The sequence below is a fragment of the Suricata suricatta genome, chromosome 1, assembly GCF_006229205.1.
Source record: "Suricata suricatta isolate VVHF042 chromosome 1, meerkat_22Aug2017_6uvM2_HiC, whole genome shotgun sequence".
NCBI lineage: Eukaryota > Metazoa > Chordata > Mammalia > Carnivora > Herpestidae > Suricata > Suricata suricatta.
In genome coordinates, this window is record NC_043700.1 from 128,597,342 (window position 1) to 128,622,767 (window position 25,426).

Consider the following 25,426-nt stretch of genomic DNA (forward strand, 5'->3'; position numbering starts at 1 on the left):
TGCTTCTACAAGTTTACCAAAAATCTGTGGTGTTATTGAGAGATAACTGTATCACTGCATGACAGCCCACACTTTCTAAATTTCTCCACACCATCTTTTGTTGCTTTTCAAAAAATATCTGTGTTCTCAACATGTGTCTTCTCTGGGCATGCGGCTCCTTGGAAATTGTAGTAGACACTGACATTCTCCCTGTGACTGTTGCCATATACAGATCGTCACCTTTATCAGAATTTTAATAAACTTAATTTTTTCTGTTTGATTGCCAACAAATCTCTGGGACAGGGGAGGACTGTTGTGTTAATGGTTGTTTAAGATATTTTCTCTGGACCCAGGATTCTGATTCCAAACTGCAGAACAACCACCCAAGCCATATAAAGACTCTGAGGATGATATGGAGAGGTTATGCCCCCACCAAGCTCTGTCAGTTTGCCCCCAAACTCTCTCTCTTTTGCCTCAAACCAGGAATAATTTCTAGTGGTACAGGTTTTGGTGCACAGAATCATGTGACTCCTTTAGCCTGGAATATGCAGCCCTGAAACTGGGATCAAGATGATTGGGAAACCTCTTTGATTTATTTCTCTTTAGGCCTATGTCCAAATCTTGGTCATCTATGTTCTTAACATTCAGATGGCAGATCACACTTAGAAATGAAGAGGAAATAGAGTGTTTGCTCCCTTAGTGATTTGTTTATGTTAGTTTTGCTGATATTCGAGGCACTGTATGTATGCTAATTAATATCTTTGAACTTGACCCACCCATATCACTTGAATTCTTTTTTTTAAGTTGAAGTGTAGTTGACACCAATTATATCAGTTTCAGGTATACAACACAGTGTTTGACAAGTCTATACATTATGCTGTGCTCACAAATGTAGCTACCATCTATACCATTGATTATATTCCCTATGCTGTGCCTGATTCCCATGACTTAGTCCCTCCACAACTGGAATCCTGTATCTCCCACTGTCCGTCACTTATTTGGCCCATCTTTCACCCCCTTCTTTCTGAGAACCATCAGTTTATTCTCTGTATTTAGCATGTGAATTATTGAGGTGAGGGAGTGGGATGGTGGTGGAAGAGTAGATTGGAAATTAATTGGAATTAAGCAATTCCATCAAATTGCCATAACAGCCAATTTCTAATTTCAAAGAAAAACAGAAGCAATATTTTTCTAAAATTTGACTTTTATCTTTCTCTCCTTTCTAACATCTTGAGCTCTGAATTTGCAGAAAATAGAAATTTATAACCAAGATTTGAACTCAATTTCTATTTAGTTGAGATAAAGCCAGCACTGGTCACTTTGGAGCATTCATTCAGGGCAATACATTTTATTAAGTAACTGTTGTGTTTAGCAAAATACTAATTTTATTGAGTAACTATTATTTACTCACTGTGTTAAGCACCGAATATGTAATTGTGGGCAAGATTGACAGAGTACCTGGTATGAAAGCCTCTAAATAAACAAATAAAATAAGTATAAGTTGTAAATAAGCACTGAGAAGAAAACAACAAAAAGGAATTGAGATAGGAATGGAAGGGCATGTATACAAGCTAAAGCAATCTTGAGAAAAAAGAATAAACCTGGAAGTATTATAATCCCAGATTTCAAGATATACTACAAAGCTATAGTGACCAAAACAGTATGGTATGGGCACAAAAATAGACACAGATCAATGGAACAGAGTCGAGAGTCCAGAAATAAACTCATGCTTATATGGTCAATTAATTTACATAAAGGAGGCAAGAATATAGAGTAGGGTAAGGACAGTTTCTTCAATAAGTAGTGTTGGGAAAACTGGACAGCTATATGCAAAAGAATGAAACTGGACTACTTTCATACACATGTTCAAAAATCAAAAGATGGATTAAAACCTAAATGTTAGACTGAGCCATAAAACTCCCAAAAGAAAACATAGGAGTAATTTCCTGGACATCAGTTTTAGGAACATATTTATTGATATATCTCCTCAGGCAAACTATAAACTATTGGAACTACATCAAAACAAAAAGCATTTGCACAGCAGAAGAAACTATCAACAAAACAAAAAGGCAACTGAGTGAATGGAAGAAGATATTTGCAAATGATATATCTGATAAGGGGTTAATATCCAAAATATGTAAAGGACTCATACAACTCAACACCAACAAACAAACAAACAATATGATTAATAAATATTTATTTTTCCTAATAAGACATGGAAAGGCCAACAGATACATGAAAATATACTCAACATCACTAATCATCAGGGAAATGCAAGTCAAAACCACAATGAGATATCACCTCATACCAGTCAGAATGGTATCAAAAAGACAAGAAATAGCAAGTGTTGGTGAGAATGTGGAGGACAGGGCCCCCCCTGCACTGTTGGTGGGAAAGCAAGTTGGTGCAGACATTGTGGAGAACAGCATGGAGGTTCCTCAAAAAATTAAAAATAGAAATACCATACAACCCAGTAATTCTTTTACTGCATATTGACCAGAGAAAATAAAAAATGAATTTGAAAAGATATATGTCCTTTTATGTTATTTGCAGAATTATTTTCAATAGCCAAGGTATGGAAGCAACCCAAGTGTTCATCAACAGATAAATGGATAAAGAAAATGTAATATTACTCAGTTATAAAAAAAAAAGAACAGGATTGTATTATTTGCAACAACATGGAAAGACCTAGAAGGCATTATGCTAAGAGAAAGACAAATACCGTATGATTTCCCTTGTACCTATAATCTAAAAAGCCTAACAAATGAACAAACAACCAAATAAATAAAACACAGACTCTTCAATACAGAGAACAAACTGGTATTTGCCAGAGAAGAGATGTGGGGGGCGGGGGGCAAGGAGGGTGAAATAGATAAAGGGGATTAAAAAATAAAGGGTGTGAGAGTGTGTATACTTTGTAGACAGCATCCTGGAAGGCCTGTTTAAGGAGATGGCATTGAACTTAGACCCAAAGTATAGGAAGAACTAAGCTGTGTAAAGAGATGTGGGGTGTCTCTAAGGGGTTTCCCAGGCAGAGGCCTTGAGGGCAAGGAATTGGAGACCAAGAAATTGGCTACAGCAGTGTGAGCCAGGAAGGAGTGGCCAGAGGTAAGGGCGGCAATATAAAGTTCTCAACCCCAGGACCTCTGAAGTGATGAGGATGAGTTCTAATCTGCATAGAGTGGGGAAAGGAGAGGAACAGGACTAGAAGAAAGAAGGCCTGTCAGAAGCTCATTAGCTCCTTGCATCTAACAGTTCAGGGTTAAATAAATATTTGTTGAATATTTGGATGTCTCACATGCTCTATTAGCTTGAGAGGCAGCCGCTCTGTCTTCCCAATACCTAGCAGAGTGCTATGCACAAGGTACCTGTGCAGGATTAATTTAGGGACTTGGCAGAAGGACCACAGAGCAAAGAAAATTTTATCTGGTACTTTTCTCTTACTTTACTGTATAATCTTACCTGAATAGAGTTAGGAGCATTTTCCTATGAATTATTCATTTTGGCACATACCCTGTAAAACATCTAATGTCTCTAACCTTTTGGGACCATGGGGCTTCCCCAACCAGTATTTAGAGTAAAATCTCTGTGGTAGCACTTTACCAATTTACCCCCTCAGCTCTTTTTCAGTTCTTGGCTCATGTGAATAAGGAGGCCAGAATGCTCTTCTGGGAATGCACAGCACGGATATATATTTTTTACTATCACAGCAGAATTGTTTTGAATACACTTCGGCCATGAGGTTAAAGCTCTCCACAAGGAATACCTCAGCAATAATTCTGCTGCCCTCTAGCCAGGCACTGAAATCCCCCTGGAATGCTGGCATTACCCTTCAAGAATGGTTCTGAAATGACTTTACACACTTGCTCAGCCTTTCTCTTCCCTTTGAAATTCTTCCAGAATGCTCACAGTAACCTTCAGTCAGATGCCAGAATAACTTTTATGTTCTAGAAGGATTTCTGTAGCAATTTATTATGCAATGCAACACAAGCTTTACTTTTTGGAGAAGAGGTCCGATAGGAGCAGCTAGGCCAGTCTGTCCTGGTTCATATCCTGTGGTGAAGTTATTTCAGCTTTACTGAAAACGGCTGAGAATTTATGTAAAGGGATTGTTAAAGGACTAGTGTAATGTGCAGATTAAAGGATTGGATTTCCTCATTAGGTTCTGCTGCTGCTGTTACTACTACGGCTACTACTACTGCTATTATTCCCACCCTCGCCCCAGCCCCAGTTATTATGTACAGAGAGACTGGGCCCTGGGTCTTGGTCTGACACCTACATTAAATAAAAGCCAGTAAGCTTACTCAGAAGCAACATACCTTCTTGTGAGCTGGCCCCAATCTTGAACAACACATGGAAATCAAATTATTTTCAAAATTCAAATGCATGAACTACGTATATTTTTCATTCATCTATTACTTCTTTTATTCTTTACACATTTATTAAGTACCTACTATGTGCCAGTGCTGTACCCAGTACTAGAGACACTTGGGTGGACAAGATAGACATGGAATTTATCATCTAGCAGGGGTTGTATTATTTGTAAAGTCATCTGGAGATAGAATCAGAATCAATGGTTTTCACATGACCAAACATATAAAAATCTATGCTCTGTGGTTGTATTAGTTTTCCAGTTGTGCTGTGACAAAGTACTACAAACTGGATGGCTTTAAAGAACATATTTTTACTTAACCTTCTACTTTCTGTATGAGTCTAATTACATGAAACAGAAGTTGGTGTTTTGATTTTTTACTTTGCTTTTCTGTTTGGAGTGTCATTGTAACTACTGTATTGTAAATGATGGAAAATAATTGCATATGTTAAAAATATGAAACTTTATAAAGTAAAAAAATAAAACAAAATAAAATTTCAAAAAAAATAAATGACTGCAAAGCATTTAAAAAAAATTTAAAGCAAAGAACTTACCAAGTTTACATTTTTTGTTGTTGTTGTTGGTTCATGTTAAAACCACTTACAGGGCAAATATTTGTTTTCCGTAATAAACGTGTTACAAGTGCATAAATAAACTTTGCTACAGTTTTAGAAAAAAAAAAAAAAGAACACATTTTTTTCTCTTGTGGTTCTGGAGGCCAGAAGTCCAAAATAAAAGTGTCAGCAGTGCCACATTCCCTGCACAGCTTAGAGGTGAGTCCTTTCTTCTTTCCTCCAGCTTCTGGTGGTCCCTGCAGCTCCGTGGCTTGTGGTGGTATGATTCCAATCTCTGCCTCTGTCTGCACCTGAACTTCTCCCCTCCGTGTCTTTACATGGTCTTCCTGTAAAAATACTAGTTATCAACTTATGTCACATTCTAATCCAGTATTACCCCTTCTTAATGATTGTGCCTGCAAAGCCTTTATTTCCAAATGAGGTCACAGTCTGAAGTTCTAGGAAGACATGAATTTTTGAGGAACTTCAACTCAGAGCAGCATTCATTTCATTAAAACAATTAATTTAACAGTGTTCCCTCCTACGCATTTGTTTATATGTGTGAATGTGATATATTTGTACATAAGAATGTATATAAACATATATACACAAATATGTGAATGTGATTTTATTATAATACTTTTTAATGTATGTTTTTCTTCTCTTTCCTTTTTGGTTCCTCCTTCCTTCTATTCCCTTGAATTATTTTATACCCCCTTGTTTTGAGATAACCTGCTTTAACAATCCAGCATATTTCTTTACATTGTATATCATTTTCATGTGATAATATACAAATGTGCTGACATATATCAACACATGTGCATATATATGTTCAGTGTTTTGGAACATTTTTTAAAAGTGAGATCATATTATTTTTACATTTCTATTTCTGACGATTGTCTCTTACCAATAAAATATTGCATCCAAGTATTTCTAATTCATTCTTTTAATATTTTATAGAAAAGAATGCATGGCAACATAGCCATTTCTCTTTATGAACATTCCCTGTTCATTTTTGTTTTTTGTTGCTTTTCTTGCCACTAACAAAAGTGCTATAATGTAATAAATATCCTTCGGTATTGATGCTTACCTTTCTGAAAGAGATTATTCTGAGTGGGATTTGTGTGTGTGTGTGTGTGTGTGTGTGTGTGTGTGTGTGTGTATGTATGTAATTTTAATTGCTTTTGGAAAGGGTGCTTTCCAAAATATTTTAACATTTACATTTTTATCAGCCGTCTTTGTGGGTGTCTTGCCCTTCTCTTGCCTCTTAACAGTGAAATCTCTTTCCCTACCAGTGTAGGGGGTCAACAGTGCTCTTGTCATTCTTACTTTAACTTGCATCGTTCTGACTAGTTTTAAGTTTATTTTCTTTGTTACATGGGCATTTGAATGGGCTCTTCTGTCAATTGCCTCTTTATGTTTTTTGCCAATTTTTCTGTTGGGTTGCTTATTTCCTTCCTGGTGCCTTGCACAAACTTTTTGTATCTCGTAAACATCACATCTCTGTTTGCATTTTGTTTGGCTCCAACCAATGTTCACAGTTTTATACACTGACTTTGTTCATGGTTTCTTTGATATACAAAAATTTTGAATTTTTATATAGTCAAAAATACGTATATTTTCTTTTATAGCTTCTGGGTTTCTAGTTTTGATTAAGGTCTCTCTCTCTCTCTAAAGTGTACATGTAATGTCTTAGATTTCCTCGCTAAAAATATTTTTTTTGGAATTTCAGACTAATACACTCATATCCACCACCTAGAACAACAAATGTCAGCACTTTTTCTCATTCGTCTCATATATATATATTTTTCCTTTTAAACCCCTACCTAATCCAATTCCCTGCCTTGAGTCCTATATCAGTTAGCTCCCTTTTTATTGGCTAGATTTTGCTGAATAACTAACTTCTCCAAGAACTTAGTGGGTTAAAACAAGTATTTATATAGCTCACAATTCTGCATGCCAAGAATTGGTGCTGAGTTCAGCTGCATTGTTCTTCTGGTCTTGGCTGGGTTCATTCATGGGTTAAAGTCAGCTGCCAAGTTGACTGAGCACTAGTGAGTTTCCGATGGCCTCAGCTGGGTTGGCAGGGCCTGCCCCACATGGCTTTCTTATTCCAGTAGGCTGGCACAGGCTTGGTTACATAGGTGTCTGGGCAGGCTTCCAAAAGAGAGGGCCAACGCACGCAGGGCCTCTGGAGGCCAGGCTCCGAAGTGGAACACTGTCCCTCCAATACATTTTATTCCTCATGGTAATTTCAATGTTTATTTGTAAATTACACCTCGATAAACCTGGGAAAAATAGTCATTTCTTACATTTACTTTATGTATTCTATCTTATTACCTCAAGTTGGGATAACAAATCCTTATCCTTTTTCATTTTCTTTTGATGCAGCCATTCTAATTCTAATTAGTCGATACATAGTATGATTCTAGTAAATCATCATCCAAAGGGTTACCAACCCTTTGGCTTGAGGTTCTCTATATATTCAGTTTGGTAAATTTAACCCAGAATATTGTAGAGAAGCTTAGTTTTATATTTTGAAATACAAGTTATATTCATAATGCTGACCTTGCTAAAAAGTGTGCAAAAGTGGCCTTCTCTTGAAAAATTCATTATAACATCTATCAAAATATAGTAACTTGAAAGGAATTGTTAACATGTCAATTAAAAGAATCCTTATTAAATTCTGAGGACTGAGAATTCTAAAGTATAATTTTATATTATTATTATTATTGTTAATCTTTACCAGAATGCAGCATTTTTCCACAGGTGGAAATGGAACATACAGATTTGATCAACATTTAGACCTCTTTCACCTTTTCAGTGCAAATTTTTTCCTAATAGTAAAGAACAATACACTTAATTGAAATAATGTATGACTTATTCTTCTCTTATATTTGAAAAATTCACAGATGGTGGTTGAATTAATAAGGAGGCATGTCATATATTTATGGCAACAAGATGTGTTGGAGAATCCTAAATTCAAATATTTTGACCAGTTGTTAAGCCATATATTAAAACAAAACTTATGGATTTGGAAATGTGATCTGAAACAATAATAGAGAAATCACTGGTTCAAAATGCATGGGTTCAGGTACTAGCTTTCAGTCTTGAAGGCTGAATGAATATTTTGAGATGATTATGTGTATCATATCAGAAAAGCATATATTTTATGGTCAGATGGGGCTAGTTTCAAAAGTTTAGATTTTCTACCTACCTGCCTGTCCTTGGAAAAGTAAGTTTTAAATTTCCAGAATGATTATTTTCTTATCTGTAAATTCTGAAAAATTACTCTGACCTCATGAGATTAAGGACAATATGAAATAATATGGGTAAACCTCTGGCTCAAAGCCTCGCATATAGGAAATACTTAATACTTAAGTGTTCTGTGTTTCAGTTTTTCTTTTTCAAAGTGAAGACATGATACTCATGGTACAGCAATGCAGGCTAGGGCTTAGGAACATAGGTTTGATTCCGAAGAATCTGGGTGAAACCTCCAGCTCTGCCACTTCAAAGCTATGCAACTTTGTGGATGTTAGGTTAGAGGAACTAAAGCTTTAGCTTTGGCCTTAGATTTTGGACAGCCAATTAACTAAATACCAATTTCAATGTCACTTCTGTTATCTTGGGTTTTGTCAGTGATCAAATAACTTACTAGTCAGTGTTATTTACATAAACAAGGTATGTCTTTCAGGTGCATTGCCAATTTACACTTGGAGTAGTATTTAGGAAAATTCCCTCTCTCCCCTCCCATATATATGTAATATACTCTTCTCCCCATCAGTGTTGGGCTTGGCCTTGTGATGTGCTTAGACAATGGGACGTTCGTGGTTGTGATACAGGCAAAAGTTTGGAATGTGCTTTCTTCCACCTCTGCTGCCACCATGAGACCAGCTCCTGAGCAGCTGCTGCTCCGTCAGCGTGGGATCCAGAATGCCCATCTGCAGAGCAGACCTGAGCCCAAGCCGCAGGGAGGACCCAAGTCCAGCTGGGTCTGCAGCTTGCCATCAGTCACCCAGCCTACACCAGCTGATTTTCAGCTGACTTACAGATATATGAGGAAGACTACATAATTGTGGTTTTAAGCCACTGAATCTTGGAGGTGGTTGCTTCCATAGCATATTTGTCTGATTCAGCCTGTGACTATGCAAGTTCAAATATAAGTAAGCATTCAAGATTTAAGTTAGGGTGAAATATTCCTCAACAGCTTTATCTCATAAAATTCTATTATTCAGTTGATGCATTGAAATAAGGGTACAACAATAATTAAACGATTATGAAAGCTGTTGATTTTTTTAACAGAACTCTTTTATTTGAACTTTCAAATATTTAAATAGGAAAAAAATTGCAATATGAATATTTGTAGAGAGTTTCTTAGTGAGGCAATTTTGTGGAAAATATATTGTTTGAACCAACACATGCTTATAACAGTTAAAATAACATAATTAGGTCAAATAATAGCTATCAGACTGTATCATAAATCCAATCTTTGTAGAATTGTTAGGTGTACTAGTATTTTGCAGGTGAGACAAGTAAACATTGAGAACTGATTTAAGTTTGAATTGCTGGATTCCAGAGAAGCTATTAGAATGACTGAGTGTCGTAACTCTTAGAATGACTTGAGCTTTTGTAAAGAAAATTACTTTACCATGAGGTATTTGTTTTTATCATTATCTTCTTAATCATTACAACTTCATAATAACTGTATCAGCATAATTTGATTGAAACTAATGGTAACAGATTCTGGCTGCTTAAGTAAAAAAAAAATCTATCTCTCTATCTATCTATCTCTCTATCTATCTATCTATCTGTCTAGATCTCTCTCTCTCTCTTGACATTGAACAGCTGGTAGACCAAACAGGAGATTTTAATCCAAGAATGGAAGGAGCTCTGGCAGTTCAAGAAGGAATTCCCCAATAGTCTTTCCAGGGTGCTTCTCTTGTGTTGGCTGAGCTCAAACCATTTTCTAATTGTTATTTTTAAGATTCATATTATAGGTAGTGAGCAGCTGAGTAACTGAGCCAAGAGAGAATAGAGAACCACTGGGAATTATTGGGGAATTATCACTCCTACCTAAGATATCAGGAAGTTACTGCCAGAGAAGGTAGAATGGTTACTGGTTAGCCAAAAGACACCACCTCACCATTACATTTATTATTATTGTTATATTACTTACTATCATCATTTTATTCTCAATTGGGAATTCCCAAATATGGGAATATTCTCCTTTCTTCCTTGTTGAGTAAGGTTGTTTTATCAAACATTTTACCTTGCTTCTAGCCAATGTCTTTATACTAGTACCTTATCTTTTCCTGCAATACTTGTGAAAATCTTTCTTGTCTTTAATACCATTTACTTAGGTAATGATATTACTACTACTTAGGTAGTCAATTACTGTGTCTTGTGTTTGGATATAGCTGTAGAAAAGACAGGACAAAAGGGATGCCTATGCTTTGAAGCTTAACAGGAAGGCCGATTAAATAAATATTATGCAAATAATCAAAGTTTTGATATAAGTGCCTTGAAGGAGGCACACAGGATGTGATGACAATGGAGGCTTGACTTAAATATGAGGGGTGTAGGGAGACTTCCATCAGGACTAGAGTTTAGAATGAGACACTGAGGTTGAGTAGGACTTAGGGAGTGTAAGAAGGGTGGGGTGAGGGAGGTAGGCATTGGGGGCAACAGCAAGTATGAGGGCCAAGAAGTGGGAGGTTGCTCAGCCCCCAGAGAATTCTTAATAAGACCAGTGCTCCTGGATTACAGTGAGTGGACAAGATTGGTGAGAGGGAAGATTTCCCTTTCTTTCTCTAATGCTAAGGGCAACAGCTTTCAGTATTTGAAGATGTTTCATCTTATCAGGCGTGCCAATCTATATTATTTTTTTGTTAACATTTATTTATCATTGAGAGACAGAAAGGGACAGAGCATGATCATGGGAGGGGCAGAGAGATGGGGGAGACACAGAACCTGAAGCAGGCTCCAGGCTCTGAGCTGTCAGCACAGAGCCCAACATGGGGCTTGAACCCACGGACCATGAGATCATGACCTGAGCCGAAGTCAGACGCTCAACCGACTGACTGTGCCAATCTTGACAACCTTTTAAGGAGGGAGTGGAAGGAGAAGATAGAAATGAGAAAGAAGATACTGGCTAATTTTCATGCATGCTCCATAAAAGCATTGGAAAACCACAACTCTGCCTGTTTCATTACAACTCAATCTTCCACCTCTTAAGCTGCAGTGACTAATGAGAGATGCAAATAACAGCTAATGTTTTGAGTTGTCCTTGCCCTTTCAAAACCTGTTTGAAGACTGGTCATTTTTTCTCTGTTGGATACTTAGAAAATTTTCAGAGAAACAAGTGAGGCAGAGGAGTGAAACCTGTGTGTGCACACATTCCCTCTGGCCCGGTGTTTCCAGTTCAGTGGGCCAACTCTCACTTGTCATACTGAATCCTTTATTACAGCAAAATATTATTTTAAAGCTGCACTAACAGTAATTAGAAGCAATTGAGTTTTATCAACTAACACAAACTGTGGGATTTCGAACTTGGATCTTAGCTGGTATTTTAATGAAGTGTGTGTTAACAACCCCAAATCTTCTGTCAGTCCAGCAGCTGAGTTGCATATACAGACCCTTGATGGAGGGACCATGTGTTAACGCTCAGAGGCGTCAGGCTCATGTGTTGGCTCCGCACATCCACACTTTACAAATCTGTCTCCCAGGCCTGTTTTATTTTTCTCCTTCTCCTAATGAATATTCTGATAGTCCCCACATTTGTTCTTATAAAATTTTGGAATTAAACATGATTGTTCCCATGTGCACATTTTAATCATAATTATTTAGATGTGAGTAATGATGACTTAAATGTTCTCTTTGCTCAACTTTCTCATTTCAGCCTGAGATGCGAAAAGGACACATGGTCTGGAGTGTTAGAATTTAGTTAGTGAGAAGTAGAAGGTTAGGATGGGAAAAGATTGAAAGGAGAAGGATGAAAGAATGAAAAGGAGAAGAACGAAGAATGAAAGAAGGAGAAGGATGCTCCCTAATTTGAAATGGGCACTTGTAGTGAAATAAATATCTGAAGGAAGCAGAGTGACTCCCCTTTTGTAAAGAGAACTTTCTAATCTTGGCCAAAGGTTTTTTCAGTCATAGAGGGGGGCACTTGTGGGGGAGAGCACTGGGTGTTATATGGAAACCAATATGACAATAAACTGTATATTAAAAAAAGAAAAGAAAATTTTCAAATAACCTGAGATTTACTAAAAGTCTCACATGACCAAAGCCAGGATTGTATGAATCATAATGGCAGAGCTGAGCCTTTTAAAAGATACAAGGAATGCTCCTATCAGGACAAAACCTAGAACAGGGAAAAATAGATCATAAGCTTTGCAGACAGATTATAACTAATGTGCATACAATACAAAATAAAACCTAGTACTTTTAGCTTTCTTTCAACCATTCCTATCCTGACCAATGCCAGAAAATGTATGGAGATAGGAGATGCCATTTACCTAAGGAAGATAATGCAGTTGTCCATTTTTTGATGGGCGTTTTACAAGCAGGGGAAACCACCCAGGGCTTCCTGGATGCTCGCAGGAAACTGCTCAGCACTTATGCTTACACGACCTATGAGTCTGAGGGAGTTAATACCTGTGAAGCCTCCTTTGACCAACAAAAGATGGAACTGATGGATACCTGCTTCCCCATCTGGGCTGACCGATGGGTCACCCATGTTACTAGAGTCCTCAGATGGGGGTTACTGGATGGCTTAGTTGGTTCAATGTCTGACTTCAGCTCAGGTCATGATCTCACGTTTTGTAGGTTGAAACCCCACACTGGGCTCACTGCTGTCAGTTAGGAGCTCACTATAGATTATCTGTCCCATTCTTTATGTCCCTCCCCCACTTGTGCTCTCTCAAAAATAAACATTAAACAAAAAAAGAATCCTCAGACGGTCCCATGGAATTGAGAATCAGTAGCCTATAGCAGTGACCAGTACAATAACCACATCCTTGTGTGGACTTTTATTCCTTCCCTATCCCTTCATCCTAATATACCTGACCCTGGAATCACACTGTTAATACATTACCTGTCTGAGGCATGACTTTCAGAGAACCTCAGGCTTAAACAGTTGGTACTGGGAGAGTTCCCAGAATGTTGATTCTTTGGATGGGATTTTTAAGCTGGATCCCTCACTAATCAGACTTTAGCAAAAAACCCATTGCTGATTATAAGTGAGTGGTGATAACATGCTATAGCATCATAGTACTCAGATACTCATCTATAGTGGATTGAGATGAGATGCAGACTTATTTAAGGCTGTGGCACTTGAGTGGTATAGGGCCTCTGATAACAATAAGAGCTGTGTAGTTGGTTGCTATTTGTTAACTCCTTTAACAGTTTCAAAAAGAGAAAATACCAGATACGAAAATCAGAAGGTTTCTATGGCAATGATTGCCTCCTTTAGCCACTGAAAATCAGGTCCAGGATCTACATGTAAGAGTAGTTGAACAGCAAAGGACACTGAATGCACAGCCTTGATGATCTTACATGATAAAGTCAGGACCTTGTTTTGGCGATATTTGGGTAGATAAGGCTGAAAATCTTAACTCCCCAGGTTTCTTGTCTCCTATAGTCTGGCATAAACAGCCCCTTCTCCTCTCACAAGAAGATACCAGCCTCCCCTTGCCTGGAGACCTTGCAAAGACCTCATCTGAAGCAGGTGTCTCACAAGATGCCATTGTCCTGCTTGTGATTTGCCCTTGTCTTCCTTCATTTCCTCTAGACCAAGAAAGAGTGTTCGGCTTTTGTATAGCTCCAATAGGAAAGTACTATTCGTATTCTATGAGGAAGTGGCTGAAACACCAAAGATCTCCCCATCCTGGCTAATGTTCATGAACCTGAATAACATTTGTGAAGCCATTATCATGTTGGATGGGGATAGTGGGGAATAGAGTCTGTAGTTAGAAAGAGGAAAATGTATTGACATGGGAGCACTCACCCATGACTTGAGGTTCAGGGTACTGGCAAGAACGTGGAATTGGTCCTTCTATGACCCTTAATGCTTGGGCATGCTGATGAGGTAGGACCACAGACTACATTGGCAAGTGTTACATGAGGAGTAAGAGGCCCAGGGAAGTGGGAGTTTTAGAATGGATTGATGTGTGAGAACAGAGACCCTACCACCCCATTTTGGTTTCTGGGAGGCTATGGAAGATACTACCTTCACTGAAGCAGTATGGAATTCACTGGTGAGAGACCTCTGGTATCTTGCAGAGTCTCAGTGGTAGCTTCATTTGCAGGCTGCATGAACAGTAAAAGATGCTACCATGAAATGGAGCTCCCTGGATCACAACAGTCATATGATAACATTTAATCGCCTAGGCATAGTTAATTATTTTAATGAGTGGTAAGGCCACAGTGGCTAGCAGGATGCCAGAGCCCAGAGATCTGTGATGATAGCTAGTTGATCATGGCAGATGCCAGGGTATCAATGGATTTACAAACCAAAACTAATGTAATTGGTGATCAAAATCCTGACATCAGTCATTACAATGGAAAATTGCAGACCTTACTAGACCATTTCTAGACCATGGACCATGCATATTTACATTCTGGGAGGTCTCTTGACAGCTGGCTTCTCTTGGTGGCATCTATCTGCAGCTTTTTCCCTTTAAAAATGCAAAATAATAGAAGGAGATGCTTTTCTTGGGCTCTAATAGCTTGGATCAAATACAGGATACCCCCAGTACCTGAGTAGATTGAAAAGGGAGCCAGCATCAATATCTTCTGGGAGTTTATTAGAAATGTGAAATCTTCATTTTAACAAGGAACCCCAAATTTAGCAAGCAATTATACAATATTTTAACCTATATAAGCAAAGTTTAAAAAAATGATTCCCATTATAGGTAAGATGGATACTTATGTATTGCTGATGGGGCATGGAAGAATTTTATGGTATGTATTAAGACCAGGTGTACATTCAAATGTTTTGTCCTTAATTTCATATCTAGGAGTCTTTCTTAAAGCAATTCTTTGAAATGTGAACAAGAATTCTTATGCCCAAGTCATCATCATTGATGACTTTTACTGAGTGCATACTATGTATCAGGCAGTGTGCTAAACTTTTACAATGGATTATTTAATTTAATGTTCACAGCAATATAATGTAGACATTTTATTATATTTATTTACAAATGAGAAAACTGAGGCTCAGAAGATTATATTAGTTTTCCAAATTTACAAAGCTAGCACACGCACAGAGGGGACAACAAGTTTCCTAAAGATGTTAAAAAGATTGTCTTCTACATAAACAGTGAAATATTATGCAGCCATTTAAAATATTTATAAAGAGCTCTGACATAAGTCTAAGTGAAAAAATAATGCAAAATGAAACATTTTTAAATATGAAAAAGTCAAAGAAAAAATACTAGGAGAATATATTAGAATTGTTAAGAGCTATTTCAGGTGGTAGGATTTGAGTGACTTTTTTCTGTAACTTTACTATTTTTTACTTTAGGCTTGAATTTTTTTACAAGAAAAATAAAACACTTTTTAAATGTCAGCTAGACATGGTTGTCTTTTTTTCTCAGGGATACCAGTTTAGAGATTACAGAAAGCAGGCATGCCACCACTTATAAGGAAGATGAGTGGGTTATTGAATTCATCTCCAGAACTACTCTTTTTTAAATTTTTTATGGTTTTTATTTATTTTTGAGAGACAGAGAAAGACAGCACAAGCAGGGGAGGGTCAGAGAGAGAGGGAGACACAGAATCTGAAGCAGGCTCCAGGCTCTGCAGAGCCCGACACAGAGCTCAAACCCACCAACCATGAGATCATGACCTGAGCTGGACGCTCAACCGACTGAGCCACCCAGGCGCCCCCAGAACTACTCTTGACCAAACAAACCAGGCTCACGCTCTGAGAATGGTGGGCTGTCTAGAATGTAGATCTAGTTTCTTGCTCACTATTACTGATGATTAAAGGTTAGTATATGCCTTCTTTCTCTATTATATGTATGTATATATATTTTTTAATAAATATTTTTATTCTATGCACAAGGTTTCTTCATTGAGAACTTATTGAGAGCTGACTATATAAGCAATGTGCTATACTCTATAGAAGGATATATAAATATATATAACATATATAAATATATATATAAATCCTTCATAACTTTGAAATTATTCATACCAGTTTTTAGCCTCACTGATTTTTCAAAAGCTTCTAAAAATCTCTTCCTTTGTCCCTCCCTCCCTTCCTTCCTTTCAGTGAAATTCTCTCATAACAAAACTTTTACTCACCAAATGGCATCATTCAGCTAAGACAAAACTTATGAAAATTATCAGATAAAGGGTCCTTTTATCTGACTAAAATAAAGATTTAGAACAGAAGTATCATGTGAATGTGATCTATTAGATTTCAGCACCATTTCAAGCAAATATTATTTAAGTAAGATGCCTTTTCCCCCTCTGTTCCCAGTAAAATTATCATAGCCTTTCATGGAGCACTTCAGAGGCCGTTAACTTCTCCCTCATTTACACACAGCTTCTCTCTCTTTCTGTCTTATTTTGCATCACTTAACCCAGTGGAGTGTTTTCAGACAAAGGCTGCCTAAAAGCTGAGGCCCACATTGTGGCTCTGTGGCATTCATGGTCAGTATTGTTTTTGAAGACCATCTGCCTGTCATTTGTTTGCTGATTGAGTTAGTGCACCTAATAATATTTTTTTTATTGGGCTGCGCTAGCCAATGAAAAGGAAATTATACACTCAACAGATGGGTCACAAACCTTTCTACCTTAGTGCAGCTACTCCTCGAGTTAGTTAAAAGCAATCACGAAAGCAGATTATAAATGGAATAATAGCCTTTTTATAAATGGTTTCACAGTGGTTACTGGTTGTGGTGCCAAACACGATGGTATCAGGGTTTCCCTGCTTTGTTGTATAGGTTTTCCTTGTAAGAATAATCTAAGCAATGAGGGATGTGGAAATGAAAAGAAGGGAACCAGCTGAGAGTCCATAAGGACCAGAATGCAGGAGATCATATATAAAGGGAGTAGGCAGTATCGCATTAGCGTTACCCAGAAACAAACTGCAGTCTGTGCCGGAGAGGCTTGGTGCTGTCACTCTGCTTTGACATTGTGGGCAGAAAATTTTATCCCAAAACAACTCCCAAATAGTATACAGGTGGAATAATGGAGGTAGAAGGTCATTAGCACTAGGCATCATGTAAATAAACGACAAAGCCCAAATCTCCTTTCCATGTTTCCCTCACATTTTTTTTTGAAGTCTGATAACTTCCTGTCCTTGGAAACTCTTTCTCTTGACCTTACATCATGAAAATTCACTTTGCCTTAAAGAGAGAGTGGCCCCCCTCACCAGGATACTATTAAGTCAATTGGATATATGTTCAAAGAACTTGAGAGCAAATATTTTCTGAAACAATGATCTTGCAAAGGATTATTCTGTTTGCCTCTAAACAACCAAGTTGTATCTCCTACTGGGGGACATAAACTACAGCGACAGACTTTTCAGTTTTGCAGTCATAGACTTAATTTTTTAACATATGTCATAGGTGAGAAAGCATGCATCATAAAGACCCCTGGCTTATTTTACTTTTGGAAACAGATTCTGTTTTCATGACTCAAAAACCCCAGAGAGCACAGTGACTGCTGTGTGAATCACCCTTGTAATTGTGTATGTGAATTACTAGCTCATCTTTTTTTTCCCCATAATATTTGGACCCTTGCCTCATTGTAACTTCAAACTTAGGATGGATTTTTGCAACATGCTTGCTTTCATTTTGGTATAAGGACGCTATGTGTATTAGTGAGGGCAGTGGGAGGGGGAAGTGATGGCAGTGCAGATATGGATGAGGGAACACTTGGGAGAGGTGGGATTCCTGGTAACGTGGATGGGAAAGAGGAGGACCAGGAGTTGCTGAGAACCTCCATCATTCAAAATCAATGGTCTTTTACATTTTGCCAATTGATGAACATAAACAGAATACTTTAATACTACTCCCTGTCTTCCTTCAGCATTCTGAACCTGAATGTTAATGATATTCCAGAGCTTATCTGACACTAAAACTTTTCAGGGATTTTGTTTCTTTCTTTATGGATTGCTAGGGAGTTTGGGAGGATGCCACCATGATGGCAACCTGGGGGGTAGGGAAGGAGTGAGGCCGGAGGGCCAAGTTTCCTGTGATTCTTGGTCACTCTCATTCTCTGCGTCTAATAGGTTCTAGTGTAGCTAGATGTTTCCTCAGATGCTGCCTCCCTGGGAGAGGTGCAGCCCCTCACAGTAACCTCAGGAGGATCCCTCCCTGCTTCTCTACACCTTCCTGCTCACTGAGGCTTGAATCCTTATAACAAGGGATCAATTCTCTGGTCAGTTTTGTCTTATGTTAAAATGCATGGTTCTGGGAGTGTTTTCACCTGTAACCTCATCAGTCAGTTGTGCTTAGATGTGAGTGACTTTTTGGACACATCTCAGAATTTTATGAGAGGCACATATGATTTCATGAGCACACTGGAAGCCTAAGACAGTGGGAGATAGCCTTAGGAAGGAGAGCAAGCAATGAACTAGGAATGAGAAGGTGCTAAGAGTGAGCAGACAACTTTAAAGCCTGCTTTCCCCTTCTCATTATGACCTAAAAGGGATTTTAACTACAATCCATCACTTTTTAGGGCCTATTGGCAAGTCAGCCCAGAGGAACATTTTGACCATGATCGCTTAAAATCCCTGAAGCCTTACTGAATTGGTTATGACTTTCTTCACAAAATCTGCATCCTGACCTATTTACACAGGCAGGTGATTCAAAGATAGATGTGTTCAGAAAGACAACCAAACACAATAAATCCCTGCCTTTTCTGGCTTCTCCCCCAGGTGCCTGCAACCCATCAGATTTGCCCCCTGCCACCTCCCTTTCCAGACACTTAGCGGTCACCCCAAGCATGCCATTTTATTAGGACGCACCAGGCTAGGAAGCAGCTTCTCCCTCCATCTCACACCTAGCTCTCCTTTCAGTTTGATGTTGCAGGGATTTAATTCTGAGCAGGATTTAAATAAAATCAGAATCTTCCTGTGCTAGAGGAGACGTGTTTGCTTGGAAATGGAATTTGTTGGCTGGGTCACTTGCTAGTTAGCCCCATTTCCCTCCAATGTTGGGAACCAGGGAAATGATATGCTAACCCGCTCTTCCAAACCATTGATGCACTTTCCAGGATGAGAAGTTGGGGGACCATGTCAGTAGTAGGACAGAAGAAAAAAGCAGAGTTTGATTACTAACCTTAACGCTTTTGGCCTTAAAACATCTCTACTTTTTAGATTAAAAAACGTTTTTTAAGTGTTTCAAGTTTACATTAAAAATTAACAATGCCACCTCTTTTAATCAAGGCACATCTGCTTATAAGAAACCAAGCCCCACACAAAAAGCTTAAGCAAAGATGAGATTTATTAGAAAGAAAGCAGAGAATATTACAGAAGTTAAGAGGAGGAAATGCAGGTAAGACTGTGGAAAGGTGGAAATTGTCAGGCAGCCCGTCAGCAGGTCTTTCCCTCTGCTTTTCTCTGCCACGTCAGTTCTGCTTCATGTCTGCAAACCTGCTTCATCATAGTCTCTTAATTCTTGCTCCCCATAATTTTGCATTATGCATGATCTTGGCTTTTCTTGCCATACGTTCTGGTTCATTTGAACTCTATCCTTGTCTCAACCCAGTGCCTGACTTCTGCCGGGTAATTAGTTTCTACTTTTGTAATGAATAAATGAATGAATGACTCTATATGACCTTTCAGTGCAAGTACCCATCATCACTTAGCGAGATTTGGAGTGTTGTAGTTCAAAATCTTATGAGAGAGGGTCTGATGAGCTCAGTTTGTCCTATGAGACAGGTGTTCACTCATGGTCCAATAATCTGTGGGCAAGGAGGGAGATTAGCTAGTACAAACATGACTGCTTTTTAACACATGTGATTTAATTTTATTTTTTTATAATAACCATGAGGTAAGTAAGCCTGGAAGCTATTATTTTTCTCCATTTTGAAGAAGATAAAACTGAATTTCAGATAAATGAGGTCAATGGTTCCCAGCCTTGGGCTTTGGGTTCATGTGGAGTATGAGCATATAGAAATGGAAAATCTGGATTTATTTCAAATATTTCAAGAAACCTAATGGAAATCATACAGTTACCTTCAGGCAAGAATCAAGCTACCTAAGATAATTATAACATCAAATTGTTACTTTGAGGCTGCTTAGTCTGGTAAAATGGTCATCTTGGGCTCTCTGGAATATTCATTTGATTGGGCATATAGTCAGTATAGATTGCTTGTTAAGGAAAAATGAGATAAAGATTTAATTTTTGCATTGTAAATACTGGTATTTGGCAGACCTATTTTTTTCCAAAGATGTGGTCAAGGAATTAAAAATAATAATAGAAGAAATTAATGGTGGAGACAAGATAGTCTTAAATGGCAGCATGTGGCTTAGTCAGAAGGTTTTCTGATGCCTGGCTGGTTTTCCACGCTATGATACCATCCTACTACTCTCAATGTAGGACCAATTCCTCCCTCCGCTAGTGGGGAAAAGCGTCTCTCACCACATGTTTCTCTTGATAGGACGAAGGGGTCACCAAAATACATTCTATAAATCCAGATCCAATTATTATTGCAATGATTTTGGTTTACTCAGACGTCTTTTTGAAGCTGGTGTTACAGTCTAAGGACATGGATAATAACCACGTTCTTTTAGGAACAAATGACTGGGTTTACTCCACTCAATAACCAGGTAGTAGTAAAGTAAACTGCACCCAGACAAAAGAAAACAAATTTTAAATGTCCATAGAGACATAGTAACAAAGCTATGCTCAGCTAACAACTTCAGACCCAAGAAACCTGATACCTTTCAGAGTCATGATTCAGTTTAAATGTGGGTTTCAAGAGAAAGGCTAAAATAAACAATTTAAAAAACACATTAATTTAAGTGACTCTATTTTTCCCCTACGCAAGTAGGAGGTACAAAAGTCATAATGAGATGGAAGTCAAAGGATATTAACAAAATACAAAGATAAATATGAAAAAGAAGGAATTTATTGTTTTTGTCATAGCATGGCAACAGAGAAGGAAGAAGAGATCTCTCTTGGCCTGAAGCCATAAAGCTTAAAATGAAAATTTTCTTTCTTTGGCAGAAAAAGAAATCCTTATTAACAAAGAAAAATGTCCCCTGAATCTGAAGAACAGCCCACTCATGTTTATGTTTAGTTTGTGATGCTGACGTAACAACGTCAACAGCAGTGGTTGCATGTTAACCCAGTGCCCTTATCAAGATAGAGGAACACTCATGTATTTTACTTATTTATTTATTTATTTATTTATTTAAATAGGCTCCATGCCTAATGGGGGACTTGAACTCATGACCCTGAGACAAAGAATCAGATGCTCTACTGACTGGGCCAGCCAGGTGCCCCAAAAAGAGGAACACTTTAATCACTTTGTTCCTACTTTTATCTTGAATTAGCCACCATTTCTTAGCTTCGGAGGAACTTGAAAAAGCAAGCAGAAACTTAACAAGAGTTATGAGTAACTTTTATAAGACCAAAATCCATTATATAAATCCTGATTTGGATTTCCTGTCAAAAAATTTCTTTAGGACCCTAACACTACTCCAATGACATCTACATAATGTACTTTAACACTAAATGTTTTAAGAGGTTATTGGGGATTTTTGAAAAATATCAAATGGTTTTTTGTTTATAGTATTAGTATCAACTATTACAAAATAAACATGGTTTCCAGCCTATCCAGAAAACAGAACATAAACAAACAAGGTTAGTGAATTCATCTTTGGGATGTATGATTATGTTTTTAGGGCAAACTTAAAATCTGTTCGGTATTTTAATTCTCACAAACGTGAATAATGCTGCAATAAAACCTAAAAACAATTGATGTTTTAAGAAATGAGGCATTACTGCTAAACTTCCTACTACTAATTTAGCACAGATTTCAAGCTGAAATCAGCACAATATGTTTTCTTCAGCTGTGTTTATGTGACTTCCAACATCCCTGCTAATTCTTTTTTGGCTTTCATTTAGAAGCCAAAGCTGGCTCAGGGCTAAGTAACTTCATTTACCCACCTTATAAAAGTCAAGTGTTCCAGAATGCATCAAAAAGAACCATACTGTCTGCATTTATTTAATATATATAATTGTATGAATAAACAGATGCTAGATAATAGAATCTTTAGTAATTTAAACCAATTAGATCTGTTTGCTACACAAATCTTAATAACTTCCAAAACTCTCCTTCACAGAAGACAGTTCATTCTTCACATTTCATATAAGGCAGACTATGTTCAGGTGGCCTGATCAAAAGCATCGAGGGATACTTCAGAAAAAGAGTTTTGATTTCTGGATTCAATCTTTATGCAACTTTTGTGATACACCATCTTCCTCCAGCAAATGAATGGAAAACTCTTCGTTCCTGGTGACAGTACCTCATGAATGTGATTCGGCATTAGACAACATAAACATGAATTCAGATTCTGTGCCCACCACCACTTTATTGTCCTGTGGGAGATGCAGAGGGTTGTTTTTTGTTTTGTTTTGTTTTTTGGAAGGGCCTGGTGGCTATTTTCAAGCTTGTATGACCTAACAGAAAGAGCTCTAACTTATTGGTTACGAGTTGAGTCCATAGATATTCGTTTTGAGACTATATGTATTATTTTGCACATGTGTGTCTTAATTTCCTTCAGGTGAAAAACAGGGCTGACAAATATACTTGTCTTATTTCCATCAGATGGAGAAGAGGGGTAAAGCCAACTTGTCAACAATTTTTAGTTCAGAATCAACTTCTGTGCATACTCCAGCAATATTAGTGCTTATGACCTGTGTCTGCCTCTGATTTGCACCTCGAGTTTGGCCTCCTGGAAGGAGAAGGAAACTTTAGTGGAGGCTGGTATTGTCACATGCAGCTGGTTTGTCCATTGCCCAGGATCTCTAATTACTGAAACCGAGGACATATTAATACCTTTAGAGCCCACCAGGGCTTTCAAAGGCCAAAACAGTACCTGCTCCAGAACTCACATCCATACTCAATTTCATTTTATTTTCTCTCTACAGAGGAAGGAGATCTATTCACTCATGGTTTGCCTTGAATTGTGCCCTAAAGTAAAAGAAGTTAGTAGCTTAACAAATCACTAACCATATTTATGGTTAGAGCTATCCAAATAAGGGGAAGGTTTCAGTGAGAAAAAGTTATTAAGAATGAATGATCACAAGACAACAGCAGCTATGAAGTCCCTGAATGGATATTTCTTTGGCTTGGAAGAGCAGGGAGTCAGCTGGGCTGGTCCTACCTGGAAAAAAAAAAAAAAAAAAAAAAAGAAAGAAATCTCAGTGATTCCTAAAAGTGAACATGTGGGGGCACAAATCCATCTATGTTTTCAGTTAGTGTGGCCAGCGCCTTGGAAGTCAGGCAACGGGCAGCAACAGATGGAGGAGTTTCTATGGCAGCCAGCCTTTATTTACGTATGAAGGCTCCCTCTTGTGTGAATGTCGACTCGCCATCTTCACTTAAACAATCCCTTTGCAGTGAATGGTTGTACAACACATAACACCTCCTTTGTCTACAAGTCTCCCAAAAGCTATCTGCCTGTCTGCACTCTGCCTGTGCATTTTTATGGTGACGATCAACACAAATCCTTGCTCCAGAGACACCCTAACTAGGTTGAAAGGGTGGCCTTTATCCATTGAAAACTAGATTTTCTTGGGTAAGTGAAAACTAAAGGGAGTCAGAGTGAATTGCTGCAGACTTTAACAATGAATTTTATCTACTTTTGACTTTAGAAAGTCAGATATTTTATCTGTAGGACTTGGAAAGTTATAGTAAGAAAATGAAAAGAGAAAATAGGATAAAAGAAGAGAGAAAATAGAATTTGGATAAAACTCAAGAGGTTCTTTAGGTGTGCAATTATTTTTTTATCTGAATTAAATAGTTTGAATGCCATTTTCTTTCACTTTTCCCTGGAAAGGTTGGAACATTTCTCATTTGATTCTATCCCTTCCCATGGATGTGATCTCAGACACATCCATGTGTCTGGATGAAGATGGGTGTGCTGAGCCCCTGGGTAGTAATGTTTCTGCCATATTGTGGGGGCAGGCAACAAGTTAAGGTAGAGATGATGCCTCCTCAAGGTCCAGTGGTACCTATCCCCTGCTGCTTCAGCTCTGCCCACCCTTACGGTCCTGCCACAGAGGTACCCTATGGCCAGAACAATATCTACAGTCATATATCACCTCTCCTTGAAGCAGGTTTTATCAGAAAAACATAGCAATGTGCTTGCCTGTTTGATACCAAAAAGAATGGTGGTGAAGAGGACCTACTGTATATCCACTGGAACTGACGTCTTCCAAGGAGATGAAATGAGATAATCCACAACAAACTGGTATGAGAGATATTTTTCTCCTATGTTTTACAGATGAGGAAAGAGGCTTAGAAGTTCTAGTGCCCTAATCCTGGATATGAAAATATAAATATCAAATGGCCCTTAGAATCCTAAATCTGCCCCTTCCAACTAAAATCCTTTTTTAATTTTAATTTTTTACTGTTTATTTATTTTTGAGGGGGGAGGGAGGGGCAGAGAGAGAGCAAGGCATAGAATCCAAAGCAGGCTCCAGGCTCTGAGCTGTCAGCACAGAGCCTGACATGGGGCTCAAACTCACAAGCTGTGAGATCATGACCTGAGCCGAAGTTGGACACTTAACTAACTGGGCCACCCAGGTGCCCCTAAAATCCTTTTCTAAAACACATGAGCCATGAACAAGTAAATTCTGAAACAAAGGCATTTAATTTAGTTGTTCTGTGTGTTTCTCTGCTTTGTTTTCATATTGGAATAAGTCAGGTTAATACTAACCTTAACTTGGGACTTGAAAAGGACTTGAAAAGCTCATTGTTCTCTCCTACCAAGCTTTAATGAGGAATAACTTATAAACAATACAATTCAATGAATTTTGATGATGGCATATAGTCATGTAACCATCACTGCAATTAACATATAGAACATTTCCATCTCCCTAAAACATCCCCCAAGTGCCTCTTTGCAGCTGAATTCCTCCTCAGGCTGCCAGCCCCAGGCAGCCACCATTCAGCATTTTATTTCTCTTGGTTTGTCACCTGTCTTTTTCAGTTTTTCTTTCCTGCCTCAGACCTTTGCACATGCTGTTCTTGCTGTAAGAAGGTCCTCTCTCATATAATATACTTCTTTTCCCTTGGCTAATGTCTGTTCACTTTTCATATTTTAGCTTAAATGTCACATCTGCAGAGAAATTTCCTTGATCCCCTTTTCTTACCATGTCCACACGAAAAGATTTATAGCACTTCTTTCTTTCCCTCCATGTCAACATTGTATATATATATGTATTATGGAGGCATGTATTTGATTACCATATGTTTCCTCACTATAAGTTCCATGAATGAAAGGAACATACCTATTTTGTTCATCATTATATTCTGTTCATTGTTCACC